A 7,160-nucleotide genomic window follows, 5' to 3' on the forward strand; every position below is an offset into this window, starting at 1 on the left:
GGGTGGTCCATTTTGGTGGGGTATAAAAAAAAAACAGCTAAACAACGTATAAAAAATAAGCCAAAACCGGAGTCCTGGCATCAAACTATAGAGACACTGCATTCCTTTAAAAGATGTCATACCATCATTAATCTGTTTCCATTGTTAGATTAATATCAATACATCAAACTATAGAGACACTGCATTCCTTTAAAAGCTTTCATACCATCATTAATGTGTTGTCATTGTTAGATTAATATCATTACGGGTGAGTTCAGAAATGCGCACCGGGAGTGCACTCACGTATTAGTTTGTATTGGCCAGTGCCAGTGGTGTAAAGTAACTAAGTACATTTACTCAAGTACTGTACTTAAGTACGCGTTGTGAGCTTGTAGATCTGCTATTTTCAAACATTTTTACTTTTACTTTTGGTACTTTAAGTACATTTTGATACCAATACTTTTGTACTTTTACTCAAGTCAATTTTGAATTCCGGACTTTTACTTGTAATGGAGTATTTCTATATTGCAGTATTGATACTTTAACTTAAGTAAAATATCTGAGTACTTTTTCCACCACTGGCCAGTGCGCTCAGTGCTATATATCCGAACACACCTCAAATCAAACCATAGAGACACTGCATTCCTTTAAAAGCTGTCATACCTTCATTAATCTGTTCTCATTGTTAGATTAACATCATTACATCACACCTACTCCTGGTCTAAGACTCTCTCATCAACATAGAACCTGTTCTCCTTCATCACTGGTACAACCTGATCTCCTCCTGTCCTCGTGTAACCCTGTCCTCACTCTGCCACGTGTTGTGAGCTTGTAGATCAGCTATACATATGAATCAGACATAACTCTGATCAGGTACACAACTATCCTTGTAGAATATCTTCTGATCTTTAAGTGGCTTTATTTTAGGACACAAGGACACTTTACAGTTAAGATACCAAGCCTCTGGAACACCTGACAACATGCGTTGATACGTTTGATTTCATTTAAACAAGGACTCTTTTATTATTATCGTTCTTTATTGTCATTGTATTTATGTATCTTACTTATGTCTTAGTTGTAGTTTTTGTTTTGTTTTTGTAGAGGTTGAACTGATTTGATTTATTTACTCTTTTTCTAGGGTTTCATATCTCTACTAGCATTTCAAATACTAATATTTATTTTAGTCTGTGTGTGCAAATAATAAACAACAACAAACTCTAACCTTTAACCCCTAAACCCTTACCTTAACCTTTAACCCCAACCTGAATCTTTATCTAATGTAAGTCTAACTGTAAAAAACATTTTTAATCATAAATCATTTTTTCCAGGAAAATGGTCCTAACAATGTCTATTTCTCAATTCTACTATACTTGTGGGGACATTTGGACCTCACAAGTATAGTAACACACACACACACACACACACACACACACACACACACACACACACACACACACACACACACACACACACACACACACACACACACACACACACACACAGTGCTGCCATGCCGTGCCCAGGGCACATTTATCTTTTCATCGTGGTTGCGTACCAAACATTCTCAACACAACGGACATAGCTGATCTACAAGCTACAAACTCCTCACAGCACGACATGTTGTGAGTTTGTACATCTGTATTTTCTGTGCCGTGACAACGGTGTCACTGAGTAGGTTTGAGTCACTCCTACATTCTGAACATTCTCCTAGTCTGACATGACACTGTGTGTGTGTGTGTGTGTGTGTGTGTGTGTGTGTGTGTGTGTGTGTGTGTGTGTGTGTGTGTGTGTGTGTGTGTGTGTCGTGTATTTGAGTCATTAAACTGCGTGTTATCAGGCCCGTTGGTGGTAATAATATGGAGGAGAATAGAAGAGAAGACGTCAGGTTTCCCAAGTTCCATGTTCATTTATTCAGCATTCAACAGCATCATAACAGCATAGCAGAGAGAGCCAGGGAGCCGGAGCTCCCTGACAGCCTCACGGCCTGGCAGTACTAACTAATAATGTTGCAGTCACTTCTTTATACACCGTAGGTAGCTAACATTTGCATACAGCCTGTGGGGTGGGGGAGAGCCCCCACCTGTTGATTAAGGAGATCTTTGATCATTGACAAATGGTAGACTACTGTCTCTCTACCTGATTAGATGTCACCCCAGTCCCTGAATAGCAGAGCTAGCCAGGATCTGAGTAAACAACAAAGGTCACTTGAGTAGGCCAATATGCATACAGTTAGACTGTGTCTGTCACATTATTACTCTTACTTTAATCATTTCTTTATATGTTTTGACTTGCACACTGTCCATATACCACATGTGTGTGTGTGTGTGTGTGTGTGTGTGTGTGTGTGTGTGTGTGTGTGTGTGTGTGTGTGTGTGTGTGTGTGTGTGTGTGTGTGTGTGTGTGTGTGTGTGTGTGTGTGTGTGTGTGTGTGTGTGTGTGTGTGTGTGTGTGACGTAGAGATGCTATACTCATTTATAGATGGTGCTCTTGTGGATGCCAAATTGATTCAACCAACCCGGTATTCTGCCCTTTTGTAGACAATGGCTATTCATATGACAAGTAGAATTGGAGCTATAGGACCATAAGTAGAATTGGAGCTAGGACCATATACCTCTCTCATTTAATGTACAACATTTCACGAATGCCCGTTGTGTCATGCGCGCGTGTGTGTGTGCGTGTGCGTGTGTGTTTGTGGGGGGGGGGGGCACACACTGTCAACAAAGCTCTGGTGACGAACACAACACCAACCTAGCAGAATAGCAGATCTACAAGCCCTCAAGGCGTCTCATCAGCTCTGTTGTTCAAAAAGCCAAAGTAATAAAACAAGGTTAAGGTGGTTCAACTATTTTACTATTTCTGTTGGGGACCCCCTAGAACCTCTTCAAGGACCCCCGGGGGTCCCCTGACCACACTTTGAGAACCACTGCAATAAAGCATTGTGTTTTCCTTTGTTAAAAGTAGCCTTTCTAAAAGAGATTTTCATTTTATTTATGTTTTAATCTCTGGAGTCCCAATCTTCACAGTAAAATCCTCAGTGTAATCATGTATTTATCATTATGTATATAGAAACATAAATAATGAGTAGGGCCTACATTGAAACTATAAACTATAGCAGGGTTTCTCAAAGTAGGTGCCGTGGCACAAGTCCAGGGGTGCCGCAGAATACTTAAAAATATTTGGGATTTATCAATATAACTTCAGTTTAAAATAACTCCTCACCCCAAAACCCGCCACCCGAAGCCTCCGCTCCAACAACACCAACCTTCTTGTTGTCCCTGAAACCAACCTCCGCACCATGGGCGACCGGGCCTTCTGTCACACAGCCCCGTGTCTGTGGAATGCCCTCCCAGACCACCTGAGACCACAGTCCACTGATGCTTTGAAAAATTGACTAAAAACCTACCTTTTAAAAAAAGCATTTTTCTAATTTTCATGGACTTTGTTTGTTTTTCGTACTGAGTTTTAATTTCTAAATTTTGACCCTTTAGTTTAGCCTAGTTGGGTCTATTGTCATTGTTTTGTTGCCTATGCTGTTTTTATGCCTTGCTTTTAATTGTAGCACTCTGAGATTCGTGAGAATGTAAAGTGCGTTATAAATCAAATGTATTATTATTATTATTATTATTATTATTATTATTAACCACTTAAACCCTCTATACTCATTAAGACAGACTACCAAACCTCCTTGGCAAAAATAGCCGATATACAAGCTCACAGTGTGTCACGTTGTGAGCTTGTAGATCTGCTATTTTTGGTGAATGTTCCCCCCAGAATAGGGATGCTGGGGTTTAAGTGGTTATGAAGTTCTTTTCAGTCTGTCCTAATGGAAACTACTTTTCTCTAAAGTTTTCCTCGTGACACATACTGTATCTTAGGGGGAAAGATTTACATATTTACGTACCGTAACATGACATAAATGTAACGTTCTATAAAGCAACAATGTAGTTCAGGGGGGCCTTGGATGAAAAAGTAATTTACAGGGGTGACCTGAGACCCACTGAACTATAGGATGCCAGATCTACAAATGAATGTCATCTAAATGACATTTTAGCCTTTCCATAAGCCTGCATGGTCGTCAAGGCTATAGGATATAAGTAGCTCTATATAATTAGTATAATTATAATAATATAATAATTATAATCTGTATAATTAGCTATAAGAAGTATGTCCAACACATTGTTTCACTGGCTGATGTGAAAACTGAAATGCTGATTGATGTGTGTTGTTCCTGGTAAATAAGTAAACACACACCCCCTCTCTCTCTCTCTCTCTCTCGCCCCACTAGGTTTAAAGGAGTAGTTCACCCAAAAAAGGACTTGTTTACTATCAATTACACACCCCATGAAGCATTGAATTCATGGAGATGTTTTTGTTTTCGTCTCATTCCTGAGACAAGAATTTGATGACCAGCGGAGTTTACAGTAGGAGACTCCACCGGTCATCCAATTATCGTCTCAGGAATGAGACAAAAAAATAATGATCTCCATGAATTCAAGGCTTCATGGGGTGTGTAATGGATAGAAAGTAATTTTTTGGGTGAACTACTCCTTTAATGATGAGTGATGACACAAAGACAATGCAAATTACGGTTTAGTTGAACAATAAAAAAGTTTAAGAAAAAAAAAGAAAAAAACTGGAAAGCATCTTTGTCAGCTTAGCGTTGGCTATTAAAAAATAGCAGATATACAAGCTCACAGTGCGTCACTTCGTGCCGCACTGCCGAGCTTGTACATCTGCTATTTTTAATTTTTTTTGAAGGATCTTGAAATGTGAGAACTACTAATTTAGGAGGCATTTGTAGAATCAGCCTCAGGTCTTAATGGGTTAATAGGAACTTCTTGTCACACAGTCAATCCTCCGCCATGCCACCGAGAGAAAGAGCCACAAACACACATGATGACATCACACAATGATCACACTGACTAGTCAGTCACAGTAAATCCACTAATGTCTTCTTTCTCCATGTAAACTATAAGACTGTTTGAGTCTCTTCAACAACAAACGATCATTAACCTATCATAGCAGACCTCAACCACAGTCAACTAACTAACAACACAAAGCAATGTGACACGTTAACATACATGAATAATTAAAACAGGTATTTATCACTCATACTGTATACAACCTGGGTGGAGATCGTGTGTATAATTATTTAGAAGTAGAATGCTACAATAAAACATTTTGATTAAAGTGATTTTTAAAAAATGTATTAAACCTGATCTGCTGATCCATATTTACACATCCCTAAACTCCCCTAAAATGACTCATAATGTAAACGATACACAACCCAGGTTGAATATTAATATAAATCCTGTTGTGCATTTATTCCATATTTTCCATTCCAAGCACATTAAGTCTTACCGCGTTCTTGTGCTGCAGAGAAGTGTGTCAGCGCAGGTGTGTAGAAACTGACACGTTTTACTGTATACAGTAGCTCTCACATGATTGGACACAGGACCTGTTGATAAAAGGCAACATATCAGTAGAGATTGTGATTGGTTTAGAGCTCTGATCAGGCGTGGCGAGTGTATTCAGGTAGACATGATGGAAAGATAACCTGTTTATAAAAAAGAAAAAGGACAAGCAGAATGGGGCGTAGCATCATGGTATTTGTTAGATAAGTTTATCAATAAGTCAAAATAACTGGTGTAGAATGATAGAAATCACTGAATGTGTGCAGTGGGTCCTTGCTTCATCTTCATACAACATACATGTTTATCATGACAGACAGTAGACAGTTCAGAGTCACTGAGGTTCAGATATCACTCAGTATTTCATAAAATAAAGATCAGATCTCTACTGTATCTGTCTACCTTAAGACAGGGTTGAATGAATGCGTGCCAGTTGTTTGTGTGTGTGTGTGTGTGTGTGTGTGTGTGTGTGTGTGTGTGTGTGTGTGTGTGTGTGTGTGTGTGTGTGTGTGTGTGTGTGTGTGTGTGTGTGTGTGTGTGTGTGTGTGTGCGTGCGTGCGTGCGTGCGTGCGTGCGTGCGTGCGTGTGTGTGTCTCCATTCTGCTATGTTCAGAATGTTGTCAGGTGAGTGACGTCACCTCCCACAAACACACACCTTCCCTGTAAGTGAGTAAATAAGTAAACTAGAACAGAGATCCCCGCCAGGCTGGGTTGCCTAACCCAGGGCCTGAAACATTTGGAAGGCAGTCATAGCCAATTGGAATGGAATTGTCTAAATCTGATGCATTTTGATCACATGACTCCAGACATATTCTAATATTTACAAACATTTGGGGAGGAGGTTCTTACTGGCAGTGTGTATGCAACGTTTCATGGCATTCGGACGCCGTATTCATAATTTGAGGCATTTTGTGCCAAACGGCCCGTCCCACAAACGAAAGCCAATTGCAACCAATAGAAGGGAATCTTAAAAGGCTGATATCATATATATGTGACAAGGATGATGTGCACAGATTAGCGTGCCTTTTGGACAAAATCTGTAGGAGGAGCAAAAAGTGTGTTAATATTGGGAGTTGCGTCATGATCTAAGGAATCCAGGGAAAGAAGATTGACTGTACGATCTACGGTTCAGGAGTTATTTGGCCTGCTGTAGGGCCATTAGTTGGCCAAAGAGGCCACAAAATAAATGGGGCAGAAGTTCTTCCTTGGCCTACTGGGAGTGTGCGTGAAAAGTTTCACGCTGATCGACAGGCAGGCAGGCAGGCAGGCAGGCAGGCAGGCAGGCAGGCAGGCAGGCAGAGAGACAGGCAGGCAGGCAGGCAGGCAGACAGGCAGACAGACAGACAGACAGACAGACAGACAGACAGACAGACAGACAGACAGGCAGACAGACAGACAGACAGTGTTTACAGCCACACTGCATTAATGTCGTCTTGGCTTGTTGCTTAAATCATGAACCTTAAAAGTTACTGTATTTACTGTAGTTACTGTATTTACTGTATTTGCCAGACCCAAGGGGTCGGCCTACAGGAGGCTTTGTCGGTCGGTCGGTCGGTCGGTCGGTCTGTCCCTCTTTTCCTCTGCACACACGTCATGCGAAGTCCGGCCATTCAGATTTCAACCACTAGGGGTCTGGCAGTGCTCCGAGGAGCACTTTTTCTAGTTACTGTAGTTATTGTATTTGATCCCAAATGACTTCATCAGTGTCTCTATAGCCCTCTAACCCAGGGTTTCTCAAAGTGGGGGCTGTGGCACCCTAAGGTTGCCGTG

Source organism: Gymnoscopelus braueri (genome assembly GCF_963280865.1).
Source record: "Gymnoscopelus braueri genome assembly, chromosome: 23".
Lineage (NCBI taxonomy): Eukaryota > Metazoa > Chordata > Actinopteri > Myctophiformes > Myctophidae > Gymnoscopelus > Gymnoscopelus braueri.